Raw genomic sequence first — 9991 nt, 5'->3', positions numbered from 1 at the left:
TAATGTCTTCGTTTGAAGCGAGCTGATATATTCAAAGAGCGCCCAAGCATCGACAAATGCATCAAGTCACCCCTACTGTCCATGATTGGCCGATGCTTTGAAATAAAAAACTTTGAAAGAAGTCAAAGTGAAATGCCCACAAAGGCAAATAAAGTTGAAAAAGGTTAAGTACCACATGGCAAAGTTTTGGGAAAAGCTAAGGTTCTCAAAATCAGAAATGCAGTTGGTATTCAGAAATAATAGTTGCAGTTGAAGTCATTAAGAAGATAAGCTGAGCCAGGGGACTTGAAATAATCAAGGCCACAAACGACCACCATTTAAACCTAATGAATCTTCCTTTGTCAGTAACAATAACAGAACAAAAGAAAAGTTGTGAAAACCGAACACCACCAAGTGAATTCTCAAATCCTTGATTTTTTTCCAACATAACATTAAACATGCCATTTTTATTTCAATATAGTAAATACTCTATCCAAACACAAGATACTACAATCACTGTTGACTTATTTCACATAGGACGACATCCCTAAGTACAATTCCAGTGCCACGACCTCACTATTCCCAAACAAGGGTACTTACATCCTGTTCCTTACTTTTGTTGCAACAATAGGATATTACATCCCCTATTGCATTCAGAGTGCCAAGATGCACGTCATCTAACAACACAGGGTACTACAACCGGTCCGTTATTTCTACATAGGTACGAATCATAGCATTTCCGGGAGTGCCACCCTGCAATCTTATTCCAAACAGGTATAACCCTGTTGCATATTGCTACAGTAGGTAGACATCCTATGTAATTTCAAAGCAGACCTCACTTTCCCAAACAGGATATCATCCCGGTCCTTACTTCTTGTTTGCAAACATAGGTACACAATCTAGTTGCATTTCAGAATGTGCCACGAGCTCATCTTATTCCAACACAGGTATATACACCGGTTCATTAATTTCTAATCATAGGGTAACATCTCCTAGTAATATTTCCAGATGCCACGAGCCCACTATTCACACAGGTACTACACCTCTTGCATTATCACAATAGGGTACGAACATCCTAGTATGCATTCAAGTCACGACCTCATATTATTTCAACACAGGGTACTACTTCCCGGTTGCATTATTTTCTACATAGACGACATCCTAGAGCATTGAAGTGAAATAGCCTCATCTTATTCAACACAAGAACCATGTAAATCGGTCTTGCTATCTTTTCTTTGCCTTAGTTTTGGAATAAAGTTAGACCGAAAGGGATTCAAAGAGAAAACAAAATGCAATAGAGAATGAGTTTGGAACAAGAGGTGTCCCTTTCAGGGAACAGAAATACGGACTTATCTGGGAGTACATGCAGACTTCAATGAAGATGACATATCTTTTGGACTGGATGCCTGATCTGTATAAACCGTCTGATTCTCAGAAACTTATCAAAATTTTTGACTTGAAAGCAGGAAACCTTGATCATGATTGTGTTGATGATATGGCTGCGTAGATCCTCTTTTCGATAAACAGTGCCCTTTTGCGGGTTTTCACTAGCTGATCTCTCTCATTTCTCTTCTCGCCATCGTCTTATAGTGCCCTTTGCGGATTTTCACTAACAAGACTCTCTCATTTCAATTTCTCTACTTACCATCGCCTTACGGTGCCCGAAGGTTTTCACCAATAAGACTCTCTCATTTTATTTCTCTCATTTTGATTGTATCAGATCCAAACGATTGTATCCTCTAATTCTATAAACATTCTCGCCGATTGATCGGAAGGACTTGAAAGGATTTGGGTAAAACGAATTTGGATTGAATTACAACTTTGGAACCTTTCAAGCAAAACCATTGCCGAAACATTATAATATCTACCCAGTTTCACTTTTTGGGGAATTTGGATTTTTATTTTAGTGTAACTGAACCTCAGAGAAAGGTTGCCTACGTATCCTTTCGGAATCAAGTCGAACGTAGTTCAGGAAACTTTTTTTCTTTTTTTTCTGTTTTGTTTTGTTTTCATTTTTTTTTCATTTTTTTTTGTTGTTTTTTTTCTTTTTCTTTCTTTTCTTTGTCATTTTTTAATAATAACTTCCAGATTCCAAAGAGGGTAATCAAAGAGAGAGAACCGGCTCAAAGGGTTTGCAAGGGTTAATGGTGTTTGGGTAGCGAGAAAAAAAAGCCTTCGTCATCCCAATCAGAGAATGTTAACACTAAATAATGAGTCAAACATAGTACCTTTTAACTGCATCTGCATGGACAGTTATAGTTGGGACATTTCCTTCGATGTCTCCCAAATACAATGCTTCCTTCCGGCGACACTCTTGTTGCATGGACCTTTTCCAAGTTGGAGAAAACTTTCCTTTAGCTTCTTCATGATGCAGGAGGATGTGTTTTAGAACGACTTGTCCCACTTCAACCTTTTCGATTCGCACTTTCTTGTTAGCACGAGCCATTCTTTATTGGTACAACTGCTCGTGGCAACTGCATCCAATTGCTTTTCATCAATCATTGTCAATTGTTCCAAACGGGTTTTGAATCATTTTTCATCCTCGATCTCGGCTTCAACAATGATCCGAAGAGAGGGGATCTCAACTTCGCTCCAATTCTTTGTTTATTTTCGTACAAGCCTTATCTTCAATACTTTCTGCTTTTTGATTCATTATTTCGAAGTCTGACAGCATTTTAGGATCTGGGCATGAAGCCCGCAAGCATGTCATGTTATTAAAATCTGCATTAACAGAACTGAAAAGTGAATAAGAAAGGTGACAAGATTAAGAAAAGAGACATTCATGGATGATGAATATTAATTTCATTTATTTGAATATTTCTTAAAAAATAAAAATAGAAGGGTTTACATCAGAATGTAAGACAGCAAAGTAAAAACATTCGGCTGACCCACTGAAATAACTCGAAAAGCAGAAAAGATAGCAAGACCGGCTACCGAGACTCCCGTCTGATAGGGAGAGTTACTGGTTTGGCGCCCGTTTTTGGTTTCTCTTCTGCCACGGCAATGGCTACTATGACTTTCAACGCTTGATCAAATTCCCTATCATCAAATTATCCCGAGCAGGCCATGTCCTATTGCTCAAATTTGGTAAAGTCAATCCCACATTTGCCTTCATTTTTTTTTCACCGCCAACTTGTCTACATGCCTTTTTGTGACCTTGGATCAACAACAGTGGTGCTTGTTCCATTTATTGAGAAGATGCTTTTACTTCCGAGAGATCTTCGATTGTTTGTGTGATTCGCCATTGCAAACCAACAAACCGACCACCTTTAACTAGCTTGTATTTCCAAATAACAAGTATGTTAGAATAAACAGTCTATTTTTTTTCCACCACTTTATTCTTTTCTTCTTCTTTTTTTTTAACTTTTTTTTTTCAAAATGATTCGATCGAACCTGATGTGGGTTGCTTACGTATCATGTGAAAACATGAATCAGATCTTGCGTAGTTCGGGAAGATCAAGAATAAAATAAATAAACTAACTCTTTTTTTTTTTACTTTTTTTTTAAATAAAAAAAGAATCTAATCGTAAAAGCTCCTAACAAGGGAAATATTTTTGAACTTTGAATGCTCTATCTCTTCTTTTTTAATTTAAAATTTTTGAAAGAAAGACCTTTAAAAAGAAAGAAAAATATTCTTGGATTTTTATTTTTGGTAATTTTCGATAAAAAGATTTTCTTTTTTGGATTTCAATTTTGTTTTTGGGAGAAAGACTTCTAAAGAAGGTGGAAATATTTTTGGATTTTTGAATTTGACGTCTTAAAGAAAGACTTCTAAAGAAGAAATTAAAGAAGAATATTTTTTTTGGATTTTTTTAAAATTGGGGGCCAGAACCGATGAGGTTTGCCTACGTATCTCACATCCAGTGAGAATCAGACCCGCGTAGTTCGTATGTGTTTCAGGAATAGGATGACACTTTTTTGAAAAAATTTAGGCTTATTTTGTAATAATCTTTTTGGGGTAAATACTGAGATTTTTCAAACACCGGGTAAAATTTCCTCCCTTCTGGTTTTCCCTCAATTTTTATATTTTTATTTTATTTTATTATTTTTTAGAAGCCGGTCAACATGCACAACCCGAATCAAACATAATGCACAAGTAGCACATAAGATGCATCAGGATGGTCTTACAATTCTCGGGTACACCTGTCCTAGACGGACCCAACCCTTGTGTTGAGTCCCCAAAGTCAAATGCACATGATGCAAACAAACGTTCCTACTAAGGATCCGGCATGAGGCTATGTTATTCTAGGTTTAAATCCTGGGGGGAGTGTTTTAGACCTGGCTTACCCAAGCGGACAGCTCGAGCCGAGGTGGGGGAAACGTACGGGAGCACGAAAGTCTACCCGGCCTAGTTACTTGACCCAGCCTCGTTCTAATTGGTATGACTTCTAACAGAAAAGTGGGCCACGCGAACGTGTGCACCATAAATTCAGAAGACTTAGAAGGGAGGTGTAAGAAGACAATTTAATACAATTCAAATAATATCAAAGCGGTAAATAAGAGGCAATTAGCACATTAGGCCCAAAAATATAGTAATAACATCAAATTAATAAAGCCAAGTATAGATCACATTACAAGCTCGAATTCTAAACCCTGAACATCAGTTTTGGGTTATATTCCCCAGCAGAGTCGCCAGAGCTGTCACACCTCCTTTTTTACCCACCCGAAGGGGTATAAGAGAGTTTTTCCAATCAAAGTGACATTATTCAAAATGGGATTATTTTATTTTATTCAGAGTCGCCACTTGGGATAATTTATGGTGTCCCAAGTCACCGGTTTATTTTAAATCTCAAATCGAGGAAGATTGACTCCGTTTTAAGTCTGCGAAACCAGAAGATCGAGTAAGGAATTCAGTTAACCCGGGGGAAGGTGTTAGGCACTCCCGAGTTCCATGATTTTAGCATGGTCGCTTAACAATTTATACTTGGCTTAAATTATTGTTTAATTACATATTTTAGAACCTATGTGTATTTTACCTTTTAAACTCTTCTAATTACTTGATTATAAAATTATCTTGAAAGCGAGTCACGCGAACGTGTACTCTTTTTGTTTGGTGCGTTAAGAATCATGTCACGCGTACGTGTACACAATTAATAATACTTTATTATTATTAAGATTGTTTGGTCAAGGCCGCGGGAACGCGTACCTTGATTTATTTTGGGAATCATAATTCTGTCACACGAACGTGTACATAATTACGATAATAAATTTAAAACACGCCTAAAGCACTCTAACGGTGTTCATTATTCTTTCCAAATTTTGAGATTATTGTGAGGCCAAGAGCTTTGGGAAATATTTGCGGAAGAAGTGTATGATGCAGTTATTTGAAATCATAAAACAACCATTTATATAATGTGATTGCCGTTTGCACATTAAAACTAAAGTTTCACTTCTTATCTAACAAGTAAATGAACTAATTTCGATAACTATGCTAGACTTATGAATAAATCACGTCAAGTAACTAACATGGATATGTTTAAACATTTAACAAACTTTTCTAACTTTATCTAGCCATCCACATAATTTTATAACTATGAGTTTTTGATTACAAAAGAAAAACATATACGAAATCTCCATAATTTCAACAACAGTGAAACAAAACAAGACAGTTGGGGGAACTAAGGAATGGAATGATATCACAGTCATAAAGCATTCAACTAGACGAGAATAGAGCATGAAATTAACTAATATAACAACAATAAAAATAAATTGACCTTTTGATAAAAATTATCTCCAAGAAAACGGTACAGCAACAGAGAAAAGCACCGACGTAGAGCCGATGACCAATGAATCGAACACAGAACCACGACCGAGACTCCAACGAAGGCGACAAAACTCGACGAACAGAGCTCTCCTCTCTTCTCTTTGTTCCCATCACTCTCTATGTTCTATTCTGCTTTTGCCATGAATAATGGGTGTATTTAAGATTAAGTTTGAGCCAAAGATAAAGATGGAGATTTGGCTTCTCAAAAATGGTCCCCCCTTTCTTTTGTGAAATCTCTTCATATATATAGAAATGTGTGTGTATAATGTCGTGTGTGTGTGTGTNCGTGAGTGTCAGATCTTTTGTATTATTTGTTTTACTACTTTTTTACTTTTACTTTTTTTTTTTCGTTTGTTGCTTTTTTGCTTTTTTATTTTTTTTTAAAATAATTTTTCTTAACCCTCTTTTTTGTTTAACTAAATAAAAGAATATAAAACACACACACACATATATATATATATATATATAGGAATAAATTTTATATTCTAAGAATGTGAATATATTTTTTTAGCTTTTTAATCTTTCTCAAATAAAAACAATGAAAAAATGAAATGAAAATTTAAAGTATCAATATTAGACACCTTAAAGAAATATTTACAGTGAAATAGAATAGAATTTGGGTGTGGTCAAAAATTAGGTGTTCACAAGGGTCAAATACACAAAAGTCAAAATTGGTCAACTCTTCAAACTTAAAGCTTCTAAATGAGAATCATTCTTCCAAATCAATTACGAATCGCCCGAAAATCAAAATCGACAATACATCAAGTCATAATACATCAGACAAAGCTACTCATGCCCTCGAACCATCGAAGGGAATGCAAATACTCAAAACGATCGATCTGGTCGTTTTAAACAAAATGGGCATATAACTTTTAACCCGTGAACGACATACCATTATTAGTATGATAAGTTCCAATCCTATTTGAAATCATTAAAGACTTCTCAAACTGTCCAGCTCCCGTGGTTATTCCAAATGGACATACCATTATTAGTATGATAAGTTCCAATCCTATTTGAAATCATTAAAGACTTCTCAAACTGTCTAGCTCCCGTGGTTATTCCAAATGGGCAAACGCTAGTATAACACACTTAGTAATGGAAAAATAGGCAGAGGGATTCATCACTAAAAATGTTAAATTTGTATCAAGATAAAAATTGTCTTTAGGAAACCCAACTATCCCTAAATACTTCTCAGCAGCTGCCGTGTCTTTCTTTGCCTCCTCAATATCCTGAATAGAATTTTCACTTAAGGAGCTTGCATCTTGACGAGATAAACCTTTAATGTCACCCTTTGATATCTTATTGGAGTTAGCTAGAGAAAAAGATGAACTTGGCACAGCAGGGCTCACAACAAGGATGTTGATGATCAAAAAATCACCAGAAGTAGAGCATTAACAACAAAAATAGCAAGCTTGAACAGAAACAAAGCTTGAAGCTGTTCTATCCACATATGCTAAAGCTGGAGTCTATGGAACACGATGAACTATCCTCAATATCAGCAGAACTTCTGCTTCCTGCTATCCCATTCTGCAGGGTCAGTTGTATTGATACTACACTTATGCACATTGCGAGCAGATGTTGGCTGTTGTTGTTGCTGTGCTCGATGGTTGCTGGATTTGAAGGTGTGCCTGCGTTCCTGTTGTAGCTGCCTCTTGTTCATGGTAGCCTTAGATTTATGAAACTCTATTTATGTACTTTTCAAGCAGAAGATGTATTTACTTCATATCAGCCTTGTAAACTCTATTCTTAGAAGCTCATGATTTGTACTACCAGTTCTTGAGAAATGTATAAGATTCAGATAATTCCTTTACTTAATCATCTTTTTTATATTATTGAAATTGGATAGTTATCAGTTGGCTTACCTAGCGGGTTGGGTTAGGTGCCATCGCGACTAGTGGATTTTGGGTCGTGACATTCAAACTCATGAATTACTCATCTGGAAAAGGAGACATGATGAGGAAGTTAGCTCCCTATCTTGAGCTCTATCGCACGATCTAGAGTATCAAAGAAGGGTGTTATTCCTAAATGCCCAAGTAGCCTCCTCATTACAGATGTGGTCGACAACACATCGATAAGAAGGACTCTACTAGACAGGGCTCCGAGACATCCTAGGACACTTTAAAACCTTAGGCTTTGATACCAAGTTTGTACGCCTCAGGGAACGCGACCGGCGCTCAACCGAGTGAACCCGACCGAGCAAGCTTGTTACATTTCCTTCTACCCAAACTCATCCATGAATAAAGAGGAGATGTACTCCATTAATCAACCACTGAAAAGATTTTATTAGCAACTCCCATTTCATTTCCATTAACAACTTCATTCATAATTTCCAAAATATTACAAGTTTATAGATATAATAAAAAACATGTTTTCCAAATACCAATATTTCTAGTTTTGACTCCCAACATCAAATACCACCCACAACCTGTCTACGGAGCCTCTAAGTACAACAGAAGAGTAATATGGAAATGCCGACAACAAGGCCCCCGACTATACCTCAAACATAATACATGAGGAACAAAAGATATACGACCCTGAAATGAAAGGGGCTCACCAAGTCAACTGGGAAGAGAGTGTACCGCTATCACTGATCAATGTCGACTGTTGTGGAACCTCCTGCATCCATTAAAGATGCAGAGCCCCAACAAAAGGGACGTTAGTACCGTCGAACACTAGTATGTATGACTAAATGTCCTCTCTCAAAATATAATACTAATTTAAGCAAAGGAGAGACACATAAACAACAAATCACAATCAACAATATCCAAATGCCTAGTTAAAACATAAAAATTTTCAAAATACGAAAATAATATATATATATATATNTATATATATATATATATATATATATATATATATATATATATATATATATATATATATATATATATATATATATATATATGGTTGGGAGATCATTAGTATCGATATGCCACCGTTTACAATTCCATTTACGATTTCCAACACAGTCACCACCATGTATACGACAAGGCGTCCGATCACGACCCGTTCGGCTAGGCCGTCTCATACGAGACATCAACCACAATCACAGCAACAATTACAATTACAATTTCCAACACAGTCACCACCATGTGTACGGCATGGCGTCCGATCACGACCCGATTGGCTAGGTCGTCTCATGCGAGACATCAACCACAATCACAATTTCAATTACAATTCCCAACATAGTCACCACCATGTGTACGACATGTCGTCCGATCACGACCTGATCGGCTAGGCCGTCTCATGCGAGACATCAACCACAATCACAATTTCAATTACAATTCCCAACATAGTTACCACCATATGTACGACATGGCGTTCGATCATGACTCGATCGGCTAGGCCGTCTCATGCGAGACATCAACCACATTCACAATTTCAATTACAATTCCCAACACAGTCACCACCATGTGTACTACATGGCGTCCGATCACGACCCAATCGGTTAGGACGTCTCATGCGAGACATCAAGCACAATCACAATAATAATATTTCCTTGGCTCTTTTGGCCGTTCACAAGATTCTTTATTCATGGCACAATGACCGTATTTCATGTTCCACACTTTCACCTCTTCTATTTTAGAGGATCACCATCAAACATCAATATATAGAATATTTCAGACAATCATAAACCTCAAATTCTTTAGTAATGGAAACTTTAAACACAAACAGGTTTCTTCCCAAAGAATGGGGCACACTGACCAGCAATAGAAACACACATCAAAATCATAAACAAGCAATACGCCATTTATTCTTGAATACTCTTTCCAAATACGGCAATGTACAATTTCAACACCTGAGTATGCAAGAACTCGAATCACATTGGATATATTTCTAAAGCAAAGCATTAGTTGAAAACAACCACTTATGGGCATGAATTGAGTACAAAAACTTTTAGAAAATTCTATTTTTGAAGTTATTTTAAAACAGTTGAGTAGAGGTTCATTTCATAATCTTTCTCACATCATCTCATTTCATTGGCACCATTGGCCACAAGTATAAACTTTCATTATTGGCACGATGATCACACTTTATATCTTCAACTCACTTTTTTCGCTTTCAAGTATCATTATAGATTATCAAAAACAAGGTATTTCCAATCAACACTTTAGGTACACATAGGAGCAATTAAGTGTATTAAGGACATCAGATTTTCTCACACAATTTTGCCTCATAACTTTCATTTGAAACACGACTCAAAGCCATAAAATTTTAATACACAGATGATTCTTGAACATATATCTT

The sequence above is a fragment of the Nicotiana attenuata genome, chromosome 8 (genome assembly GCF_001879085.1).
Source record: "Nicotiana attenuata strain UT chromosome 8, NIATTr2, whole genome shotgun sequence".
Classification (NCBI taxonomy): Eukaryota; Viridiplantae; Streptophyta; class Magnoliopsida; order Solanales; family Solanaceae; genus Nicotiana; species Nicotiana attenuata.
The sequence above is the reverse complement of the archived record's forward strand: the minus strand, read 5'-3'. Positions refer to the sequence as shown.